This window comes from Phalacrocorax aristotelis, chromosome 1 (assembly GCF_949628215.1).
Source record: "Phalacrocorax aristotelis chromosome 1, bGulAri2.1, whole genome shotgun sequence".
Lineage (NCBI taxonomy): Eukaryota > Metazoa > Chordata > Aves > Suliformes > Phalacrocoracidae > Phalacrocorax > Phalacrocorax aristotelis.
In genome coordinates, this window is record NC_134276.1 from 211,000,989 (window position 1) to 211,013,543 (window position 12,555).

Here is a 12,555-nt window from a genome sequence, read left to right on the forward strand (position 1 = left end):
TTGCAAAGTTGTCTGGACTGCAGTGTTGTCGATGGTTTAAGTTAACAGACTACACTTAAACCAGGGTGAGTGAGAAGTCATCACATACTCAGCTCAGCCAGTCCTGCTATAGGAGTGCTAACCTGGGGGCCAGAAAGTCCTTGACCTTCTGCTCTACATCTAGCAGGTCCCAGGCAGAGCTCCAATAAACCTAGCATCGCTCCATCAGGCAAACAAGAAGATGGTCTCCTCCCTGGACCACAGTCACTCTCCCATCTTTGTAGCAAAATGGATTTGACAAGGAAATATTGATATATATGCAGAAGAAATGCACTTTGCTCTGGAAATGTCATCATCAGGTATAAGCTAACGTCATTTGGATAAGAAGGGGCTATTCACATATATATTTATATACGTTGCCAACAAACTAAGAAAGGCAAGTAGGTATGAAGCCAGCCTGCAGACTGTTCACTTTGCAGTATTTTCCTATTGCAACCATGTTTATGAGATACGCACTGGGAGAATACATTATCACTGTGGACTCTGTCAACATTTCACCAACCAAGTATTTGACCCCTGTAGTTTAGGAAATGTAGTGATGCTGAAATTTTGGATACCTGAGGCTACAATAAGGACTGTAAAACATTTTTTTTTCTATATGAAACTTGGGAAAGCAACTGATCTGCACAATAACCTATTCTGCATTATTAAAGGCTTACTGGTAAAGGTTTGATCTACAGCCCAACTCTCCTGGGTTGAGCAGCCCAGGGCAAAAGAGGCCTTTGTCTGATGAAGTTTACGGAAGTTTTCTAACAAAACAGATTACCAGCAAAAGCATTATTTTGCTAGTGCAAGTATGTCTAAGGACTTTGCCTATATAAGAAAGACTGATTTAAAAAAGAAACAAAAACCAAAAAAAAAAAGAAAACCAAACCAGAACACAGTAAGCTACTTCTCACCAAAAAACTGAAAAATGACAACATTTCAGGCTGAAACAGGACTCCTGTGTTAGACTTTCTCTAGCAGCAGATGAAAGACTTCCCCTCATCATGGCTGATAGCTCCTTCTGGTGTAACTTACTGCTCTTCACGGGACAGATAATATAAACCTCATTTCTTCTCTTTTTTTTTCCCTTGCATGTTTTTCCTTTTAGCTGAGATTGTTTTTCTAATCCAATATCTCCCATATAAATAGACACATGAGATCTAGGGACTGGGGAATGGATTTGGGTTCGGGAGGCTGTGGAACGACAGAAGCTCCTTCACTTACTACTGCTAGATAAATCATCACATGAAACCATAGTCTGCATGTCTAACACTAGTGCTTACAGGCTGCAGTGCTACATTCTGAGTTTTCCTTGGGTGAGATAATTTTACTTCCCAGGTGGTTATCACTAATGGGTAATAAATCCAATGATGTTTCTAAATGACCTTTTAAAATGAGGACCACTTAATTATATATGGGACACTGATTTAGAGTAAGCCTATATAGTCTGTACAGTTTTTTCAAAATCTGAGATGTTAAAGATGTTCTTAAATTTCATTAAAATAAAAAAATAAAATAAATCCTTTAATAGATTTCCAGATTACCTATGCAAGGCCCTGCAGGAATAAAAAGCACCTCAAGGAGGAACTATAGCAATTCAGCAGTGGTCGGCTCTGGCAGGAAAACACACCCTGAAGAGGATGAAGGTCACGGTCCAGTACGCTCAAGGGGGTGTCCCTGAGCCCAGCCATAGCATGGAGACCCTCTGAGGAGCACACCAGCAAGGTTGCTTCAAAGGATTGTGGCCGGAGGAAGAGGAGTTCCAAGGGAAAAAGTAGAACAAGCTTCATTATAGGGAAGAGGGAGGCCAGGGTAGGAATGTACCCGCAGTTCTGGCTCTCCAAAGGTAGATACACTTAAGAGCCATGACTAGTAACAGCAATGGGACAGCACCAGAGGGGAGTCGATGCCAAAGTATGGGTGCTGGCCTTGCTGGAGACCATTGCCGAGCAAAGCAGAATGGAGTCTGCAAACATCTGAAGAAAATGCTTTTGGCGATTTTGGGCAAGAAGTGGTTCAGTAGCTCCTGCTGAAATTAGACCCATTCCTATTGCTATTTCATTGCCACTAAGAACTTATTGATTATAATATTTCCTATTACTTAGGTACTCAGGTGGCTTAACTCAGGAGCAATATCTGTCATCTTAGCAACACTCTGCCCACACCTGATCTTACCCTTATGCTCCAGGAGAGCCAGGGACTTACACAAAGTCCAAAATGTGGGGTGCCCTGCAGCTTATCCCACCTTTGAGCACCAGCAGCAAGCTTTCTGCATCCTGATATGGTTTTCTGCCTGGTTTAGGGTCCACATCTGCGACGCAGACAAGGAGAGGTTGCTGTTCTCTTGGACATGCAGTATTTGCCAGGCAAAGGCAACAGAGCGGTGGGCTCCACAGCCCACTGATGACCTGGTGCCAGGACAGGCTGGGCTGCCCAGGTAAGGGCGTTGAGGCCAGGTGCTCTCACTCCCACTTTTCCGTGGTCAGCCACAGAGGTAGCTGATATTGGTATGGATGCCCTATTAACAGGTTGAGCAGCACTATAAGGAGCAGCTTGCTAGCAATTTTCAGTTAGGGGGGGGGGAAAGAAAAGGATCTAAAAATGTACTTGTGCCTGGCAGGGTTGCTCTGCAGAACTAATCCTTTTCATTTCTTTTACATCCTCCATCTGTGATTTCATGGTTAATTGACTTATCCATGCAATGTTCCTCTGAGGTATAGATTATCTCCACTTTCAGAGTGATAAAACCAAGTGCGTAGGGGTTTGTGACATAACTTGCCCAAAACCCTCAAGGGATAACAAGGCAGAGGACGGAGTAGACCTGGGTCTCTGCTCCACACCCTCAAGATGGGCCCCCTCTCCCCATGGAGACATACAAGAAATCATGCTTCATGTGGGCAAGAGCCACCATGTGCTGAACCCAGTGGATCACAGCATTGCCCAAAATGCTCATCAAGGATTTGCTGGCCCTGGCCAGGGCACGAAGCCTAGAGCTGCTCTCGTTCCGTGTGTGAGCCAGGCCAGTGCTCATGGAGAAATGCTATCGCCGCCATCACACAGTTGGCTTTTATTTTCAGTCATCCCTGCGTCAATAAGTGCACCACAGCACTGGCTGTATTGACGCTCTGATGATCAATATTTGTAGCAGTCCTGGCTACAGCTCTTCAGGGGGATCAAAGCTCCGTCCTCCAGTCATAAGGCTGAACTTCATCTCCCTGGAAGCTGTGGGAAATTTTTACCTGTTACGGGTAAGAGGGAGGTACGTAATACATACTTGGGTTACGTCTGCATAACTTGTGTAAGCGCTAATAGAAGACAAACATCAGCCTTCTTTGAATCAATAGGAGACAACCCCCACCCAACAGATTTCTTTCTTTGACTAAATTGAATCTTTCCCTAGACCTTCAATTGTGTATTTGCAGAATGAAGCATCAAACTGCAACTGCCTTTTAATTTGTTTTTAATAAGCAAAGTAAAGTAAAGAGGGAAGGATAGTTTAGAAGTGGTGATGACCTTGCAAATGTAGTAGCAGATAAAAAGTGGGTGAAGAAACACTTATGAAAATTGGGTTTCCAAGAGTCATTACATCCAGGTGGTGCTAAAACTTTAATGTAAAATGAATTAGCTGATTAACTTATTGAACTGCTGTCCATTACCTTTGAAAATATCATGCACAACAGGCAGGTTTCAGGCAACTGGTACAATATGATGCCCATCTCCTCAAACCACAATTTCTGGCTGTTGAGCTATATTGCGTATGACCTACCACTATTTTAAGAATTCAGCTCCACCAGCACAGTGATTGCCCTTCTCATTGTATGAAAGATAACTCAGATGGGCAATCACGGTGTTAAGATAATGAACAGGAACCTTAACAAGATGTTTTCACCCTTATTTTTGCCAGGATTGTGGCATGGGAAACACAAAAAACACACTGCTGTTCAGCAGCTAGGACATGCGTCACCTTATCCTAACACAGGTCAAGGGAACTGAGCCTTAGAAGTGCCAGTTCACTCCACTTACCATACAGAATTGATAATGAACCAGCTGAGCTGGTGCCAACCACACTGTAGACATTTGAAGTTAGCTGAGACGAATCCCAACTCTGAAGACTGACCCAGCTCAGTGAGTTTTGCGGATGTTGTTTCCAGCTGAAGAAAGATTGGGGGTCCCTGAATTTTAACAGTGTCTAATAGCGGCATGAATTCCAGCATCAAATATTAATTCAGATGAGGCTTTGATGTAAGTGGGGATTGTTGCTTAGGCTGAAAACAGGCTGATGATATGTATTCATTATAAGTAGAAGCTTTCCTGTGCCTTGCTGGGGATGCTGTGCTGGCATCATTATTTTACATCTTTATTGACATTCTGGGAGATGGATAAATGTCCCATTAGCCTAGTAAAGTCAGAGAAATGAGACAACAGGGAGACCTAGAATCAGAAATATTCTTAGAAGAATATCTATATGCTGTGGCTCATAAGGTGAGAGAAGCACCCAAAAAGGGCTAGCACCTCTGCAGACACTTAGAGCCCCTGCCCCAAAGATCTGAATCCAGAGGGTGAAAGGGTTTGAGATGACCAAGAGTTTAAATGAGCTGAATGGGCTATGAAAAGTAGATGGGCAAGAAAGCAAGAGGCGATCCCCGATCTCTGAGTCTCTTTAGCCCTCATCTTCTTTCCAAAGCAAATGAAACCCTACTCAGAAACCATCACAGCTGGGACATGTAGTGACCAATAGCTGGTAGGCCAGCAGGCATCCCCAGGGAGTCTTGGTGTTCACAGAGGACCATAACCAAAGGAGGGCTCAGAGACAGCTGTTGAAGTGGGTGCATGTGTGTAGCCAGAAATATCCATTACAGCATAAGGCAGCAAAACCCTACTGGCATCAGCCGAGTACAGCTCTTATTTGGAGAGGTGACGAGGGCCCCAGTTGAGCTGTAAGGGGAGGAGTGTCTTTTGTCTATGCCAGAAATTAAATCTAACAGACATAATGATTACTCTGAGTTTACAAACAGTGCATGGATTCAAGAGGGTGGGATTCACTAGGGGATGAACTAACCAAGATAAAAAATATGTGAAAGGGAAAAAGTGTAGAATCATCATGGGGAAACAAAGGTATCCCGTTTCCCCAGGTCATGTTTTAAGGCATCTGCTTCAAAAATAACCCAGCCTTTAAAGAAGATTAAAGAATCTCAGTATGAAATAGTATTTTACAGGACTGGTTTTGGGCAACCCCAGATTATTATAATTATTTTGCACTTTTTCAACACAGTTCTTCCCCTCACCCGTCTTCTTTATCTTCTTTATCCCAAGCATTTCTGTTCATTCCCTCCATTTCCTCTTCCCCAGGCCAAAATGACCACAGTCCAGGATCTGCACAGTTGTAATGATATTACACTTCAGAGAAATGGCTTTCTCTCACCTAATGCCTTGTCTGCCCTGCAAAAGCTGGGCTTCCTCTCCCAATACACACAGAGATGTGTCTATTGAGCATCAAGTGCATTTATGAGCATTTGCAGAGTCACCTTGCATCAGAGGTTGTGTTTTTACAGACATAAAATGGCTATAGTCAAGTTTCTAATGGAGATCGTAATAGCCATGCTTTAGCGGAGCTGCAGCTTTGGGAAACAGTGTTTAATTTGACAGAGATATTAACAGGGATTGGAGTGGAGTCCTTTACATTGAAAAAACCAGCTTCTGTTATCCTGTTCTGTTGATTTGTTCTTGCAAACCAAACATGCTCAGTGTTTGTCGCTTTCTACCCCGTAGTGAACATCGTGCCCTGTTTGAATGGTTACTGAAGTGGATGAATAAATCATCTATCTGGCTGTTGAAAATGCATACATAGACCTAATGCTCTAGTAAAAGGCTTTGTATGTGTTTTGACTGTTAACATCAACAGCAGCAAACATACTTAGCAGCAAAAGGAAAATAGAGCTCCAGTTACTGCTTAGGGAAGGAAGCCCCATTGTATTTCCAGCACACGTTTTATCAGAAGACTAAGCAGGATGCTCAGCCTTGTGGTTGCACCCACTGGGAGCCAGGACAGCCAGAGGCCATTTTCTCTGCCAGGGCAGAGACTCTGGACAGCAGCTATTATTTTGAGTCGGTAAGCCTCATCTCTACAGCTCTCATTTCTCATCTATAGATCCTCAAAGCAACAGTGAGCTGGGATAGAGGCGAGGAGAAACAAGGCAGTCAGAGCCTTGCTGAGGCTACCAAGCCAGAGCTTGGTCCTGGGGACCTTTCTGTTCTGAATGACCTCTCCTCTAAACACAGCAGGCTCCATCTCTGCTGGGGTGATCTACTTGCATGGTCAAGAGGCAGCTTTTCCTTCCTAAATTACCACATTGACTTAACAGGAATCATGAAAATAATGGCTGAGATCACTGATGTGTTGTAGAGATAAATGCCTTCCAGTTGTTGTTGGAGGATGGACAGACCCAGATGGCCATGCTAAGCAGGGCAGGATGCTAATCTGGCTTTGCTGTCAGTCTCTCTCAGCCTTGTACAGAGACTTATGATCTTCAGATATGACTTTTTTATGTGTGCCTTCCAAATCTGGAAGGCAGCTAAATCTATCATATTAATACCTTGAGACTTTAATATTCATCATATTGCTTTGCTTTCATGGAAGAAGCATAACTGTTCTGGAAAAGCAGGTCATTAGAGTCTTAAAGATGAACTCCAGAAAAGTAACTGGTGTTTCCAGCCCTCACTAGAATTGGTGCCATATAAGGGTAAGTTGGCAAATGATTTTGACAACACTTACTCATGCAAATGCTGCATCAGTGGAACAGCTTGCAAAGCACACGGGTCTGCCCCTTGTTTACTTCCCCAGAGGCGGGTCCCTCTCCCTCTGAAGCCGCAGGGCAGATCTCAAAGGACTCCACTGGCAATCTTGGAGAGGAAAACCTCCTTTGTCTGTTTTGAAAATACACCCTATAACTGGCAACAAATAAACACAGCTCCTGTTTCTCAGTGCTGCCAAAGTAACACACCCAGTACAGCACAGTTCCTCCCCTTGCATCACTAACAAAGCTGCCAGCTAAATTACGCCTGTATCCTTGGTGCCTTGGAGCGGTACCAAGCAGGAAGTACATAGATAAGCTTTCGGGAACCCAGCAGCTTTTGCAGCACTGCTAGGTTCAAAAAAGACCTCAATGCCTTGCCACTGGCTAGTAAAAAGAGCACATTTCACTCTAAAAATACTTGCTGAGAATCTGGCCTTTTCTGAGAACAGAGCTTTATATATGCCAGGAGATTACTTCAGAATAAACCCTGTTTATAAATTAATCTACAGCTGAAAAGGAGACTGGAGAGGTAGTGCCATCCCAGAGAGGATGCACTCAGCCGTCAGCACCACTTGCAACCTGTGCCATGCCGTGTCCTCCCCTCGCCTCTTGGAGACAGGAGTCCCCAGGCAGGCAGTGCTATGAGCGGCACCCAAGTGGGTGGGCACCTATGACCCATGCCACCCCAGCCAGTGCGGGTCTCGCTTCCCCTCGCCATCCTCAGAAAAGTCATCTTGCTCATCACTGGGAGGTGCTCAGTCTGCACCCCCTGCACAGCGCTGGCAGTAGTGGGTGGGACTCACCGCCATGCACAGCACCTTTGCCTGTTTTTTAAAGTGTGTCATATAAAAAGACACATTAAAATATTAATAATTTGGGATTCTGGGTGATTTGACCCTCTTTTATTCACTGTGTACCCTTTAGGGAAAAAATACAGAGGAAGAAAGCAGTTACGGGGCATTTTCAGGTGTGTCTTTTTCCTGGATGAGTGAAGCAAAGTTAGATTTTTCTTCCCCACAACACAGAAAATTAATTGTTGAAAACAGCCATTGTTAAGGCCGGGGGGGGGGGGAAGCCCTAAAAGGGGCAGGTTCTTGTAGGACATAAGCAAATCTTACTTATTTTCCGATAACCCATGAAGAGTTTGCCTTTGTTATCATATCAGTAGACTTTTAGTAAAAGTCACAGTCTAAACACAACAGGGACAGGCAGGGAAACTGGATCATACAAACATCCAGGTTCCCTTCCCAACCCCCCGACCCACTGCAGGCATCGGTCCTGATTAGCAAATGGTACTTTTTTAAGGCTTGAGTGCTGGTTTTGACTTCTATTCACAGAAAAGAAATTAAAACTAGGGAAAAACTGGCAAAGCAGTGACGAGAAAAGCACAGAAGCAATAATATTCATACCATTTGGAGGCAAATGTTGCACTTACGGAAAGTATGCAACAAAAATAAAAAAGCAAGCATGGAAGATGCTCCGAGTGTTAAATATTCATTAGTATTCCCCACACCGCCTGTTCTAAATATAAGATACATTTAGCACAGCTCCGGTATGTGACCGGGATATTTCCCCCCCTCCCTTATATGATGCCATAGCTATTCAGATGGTGGGATGTTGCCATGGCAACACCGTGATGCTACCTTTTGTTTGCCGGATGAAATGACCAGTTGCGAGGTCGGCCAGCAGCATGTGTGCAAGATACAGCTGGGCTTTGGCAGTGCCTATTTTCCTGGCCACTGGCAGGTCTGGGGGGTGGCAGGCAGGCGGTGATGGCAGTTCTTTGCATCAGAGAAAAATGGAGACCAGGTCCAAATCCAAACTCCCTCTGCCTCTCAGGACTGTTATAGGCAGCACACTTGGCGCTCTCTGTATTGGGATCCCCACCCCGATGGCTAGGAGTGGTTTCAATGTACAAGAAGTTTTTTCCAGGCTTGGATGCACCTGCAGTGAGTAAGCAACAGAAAATCTGAGGGTTCAGAAATAGAGGCACAGAGTTTGGTTGTTCCTAGGACCCTCAGCCAATATCCTAACAGTGACTATTACGTGTTGTTTGGCCATTTCCCCCACTACTGGGTACCTGGGACAGGATTCAGCTCCAGAGTCAGACACCTAAATTCAGCCATTTACGACTTCTCAGCTAAATATCAGCAGATATCTCTGCTCTCATTCGGGTCCTCGGAGGTCTGTCAATGCAGTCAGCAGAGCCTAGAAAGAGGTTCAGCTCCAAGGCAGACATTACCTTGGTCTGCTGGCTAGATTCCTGCAGACGTTTAGATTATGATAATATAAAGGGATTTCAAGGTATCTGTCTTGCTCCCATGATTAACTAAGGAGCCAAAAGAAACTATATTCCCATCTTAAACACTTCTTCTAGGATGAGGTGGGTTGAATCCAGGACAGGATGAATCTCTGCAACATCTGTGGAAACCAGATAAGTGGGTACCCTCTTCTGCAGATGGAGAACCTGAGATATGCTGGGTGTAGCTGACCAGGCTCTGAGTCAAATGCTGCTCCACTCCCCAGAAAGAGGATGAGAAAGCAAGTGTTCACATGCTCCTTTTGCCTCTGTACTGCCTTTGATCTGAAAAATCGCAAGAGCAGAGGCTGTCGAACAAGTCTGTGGTAATTTGAGCATTGCCATGAGTCGCAGCCCAGGGGAGGAACGAAGTGTCAGACCATGGTACGCACTATCACACACTGTGCTCTTGGCTACAGTAACTAAAATTTTCATTTTAAAGTAAGCATAAACTTCTCTGGCTCTCACAGTTGTAAAGTTTTTGCTCTGAATGCGAAAGGGTTTTGCAAACAGGTTGGATGCACGCAGAGGGTGGTTGTCCTGCTCCTGTGGCACACGAACGACAGGTTGGTGGCTGCATAGGCTAAAGCAGAATATCTACTGAGATACTAGTAGAGCTCAAGTCCTACCTGGTGCCTGGAGATTGAGAGGAAGATGAAATATGATGCACAATCCGCATCCATCCACTGCCACTCCAGCTCTTATGTTTACTGGAAGCCTCAATGCTTTCCAGGAAGCCACGCTGAAAATTTGACCGGGCAGAAGACATTGGGTTTCCTGGCCCCACTGGTGGAGGTGGATGTGGGCAGACCTTGCTGTCACACACCACTTCAGCTGTGGGTCACGGTAATGCCATGTTCATAACTCTCCCAGGGTCCCAGAGCATCCCCCAGGATGCAGCTGGGAGTCGCAGCCTGCGCTTCCCGGACGGGCAGGCTCACTGCCAGCTCACGGCCACGGCCACGGGTGCTGCTCGAACAGCGCTGTCCTCTTTCCCATTCCTGCTCATCCTGCTGAGCTGCGCTCTGCTCTGACTCATGCAGTATCAGCACAATTCCCCAGTCTGTTCAGATCAGAGAGGCTTTGAGTGTTGCTGAACCAGAAAGGCCCCGGCTTGCTTTTCTGGACCCAGACTGAATTACTCTTTTGGCCTTTAGGAAAACTACCTTTTTTCTTTTGCTTGTAAACAGAGATAACACAGGAAACCTCAACAGCCACTGTGGTTTAGCCTAGTTCAAAGCAAAACCGAGTTTTAAAAGAGAACTGGGTGTTCGTATGTTACCGTGGGTGCACCATGCACAGTGTCGTATTGTGTTAGAGCTTGACCACATAGCCTGAGATCTCCAAAATTCCCAAATGCTCCTCCCTCTTTAGTCCTCTTGACACTCTGGAGAGTCAAATTCCCCCGATGATTTGGAGGAGACAATGTTTCACAGATGTACGGACTTGTAAACCTCATATCAGAGTCTGAGCAATCACAACGGTCTTGTTTTACTGGAGCCTGGAATTCCTGCTGCCATTTATTCAAAGTCTTATTAAAGTCTTGTAAATAGCAATAGCAAAACATATTTATATACATCCAGCAAGAAATAGATGAGCGTGTCAGCATTGTACACTGTCTCTTTAGCTCTGGAAAACTTATCTCTGCCTTCAATATGATATGATCAGATTCATTCACATTTAATAAAGAGCTGAGTTTGGCTGAGAATAGTTAATTATCTTTGAAATTAATATTAATCACTGTAGGGGGCAACTCCCCTCACTATTTTTACCCCATAAGGAATAATAAGAAAAATGCCCTAATACCACAAGATCTACAGGGTTGAAAGGATTGGGAGATACAGAGAGGGAAAGGGATGTGTGGGGTCGAACACACTCATCTGTGCCACTGCCTGGGTGCAGTTCTGCTGGGGCTTGCCAGGGCAGGGGTCGTACCTACCTCTGGGTTTATCCCAGGCTTTGCACCCTGTGTCCTCATACACCACTATGAACATGCTCCCTCGCACCTTCTCCATCTTGGTGCAGCCTCCAGGAGCCTGTGCTGAGCATGAAGGATGCATGTGGGCAGAGATGGTCCCTGGCCTGAGCAGGTGAATGAGGAGCTCCAGAGGACCTGAGGACAGGATTCTTCTTGGCTTTGGACATTTGGGGCAAATCACTTTGGAAGGAGCCCATCTCTCTCATTGGCCTTGCAGGAACCTCGGTGGCTGGCTCAGACCGGAGGGCAATTTTAGATGGTGAAAGCTAAATGACGTGAACACCCATGGTCATCCAGGGAACATGTAGCAATGTCAGGAGCTTAACCAGATCCCAGCTCAGCACCTTAATCAGCTGGTGATTGAGTGTGTAGCTTTTCAGCCTCAAAGAAGAGCTGATGTTAAAGGGCGTTAGAAATTTCCACCTGTGGTATGCTCCAACCAGCCCGACAGCGATTTTCTAACACTGAAAATCAGGTTCTGGTGGTGTAACAGGGTTTTTAATTTCATTTTTGGACAGCAATTGGGTATTGGTATGTAGAAAGTTATCTCCTCGGCCGGAGAAGGGTAGCCTTATTTGTGTTTGTGTTAGGAACAGGGGCAGCCCCAGGGGGAGCCGACTGTTGGAGCAGTGATGGGCAGCTGGTGCTCATTTGACAACATTTCAGAGGGGTTTTACTTTGCACTGGTCTGCTCTGGCCCTGTGGACTGAACACTGGTATGTTTGCAGGTCTGAAGCCCATTTTCCTGTCAGATTTTTCTCCAAAAGAGATTCAGTCCCATCATCACTCTGTGATGGAAACCAAAATGAAGCGGGGGCAATTGGGGAATTTTTCACAAAGGCATGCTCTGATCCGAATTAAAATGCTAGTAGAAATGCATTCAGCAAGTTGCTTTTGCTGATCAGCTTTGCAGGACTATATTCCTTTTGTTTCACTTTTTCTTTCTCTCAATTCCTGGTTCACAATTGGCAGGAACTGCCTTTCAGCGTGGGTTTGGTCACTCGCTGACAGCAAACGTGCCCAGCAGAAAATGCTCCAACTGTTAGCGTTTCCCGAGCAGAGAAAACCACTTGGGCTAAACTTTAGGATGAGCATTACACCCCTTTAAGTCAATCACAGGGAATCTGCAATCTTTCCACAGTGACGAAGTTTTCTCAGTGCTTTCCTAGCTAGCACAGCGAGCCGACGAGCGTCAGCCCCACGCAGGGATGTTACCAGATTAAACCCAGCGGCACAATAGGCAGGGCAAAGTCCCACACCTTCCCATTGCTGCCGCCGACCGGATCCCCGCAGCTGGGCTGGGATCGCTTGTCCTGTGCTGAATGCATTACGTAAAGCAGGGATCGTTTGTCAGCTGCGATGGTACAAACATAGCTGCAGGCAGATTATGCAGAGAGAGAGAGAGGAGGGAGAGGGAGGAAGGTCTCTCCAGGAACAGTGCTCCACGCAACTGAGGATTG

The 12,555-nt window shown here is 45.5% G+C and overlaps 1 protein-coding gene across 1 annotated transcript in view; it reads left to right on the forward strand.

The window, feature by feature from the left end:
• The window catches only part of FRMD4A (FERM domain containing 4A), a 383,005-nt gene that overhangs the window by 81,731 nt on the left and 288,719 nt on the right, over positions 1-12,555 (forward strand). The window lies entirely within an intron of this gene.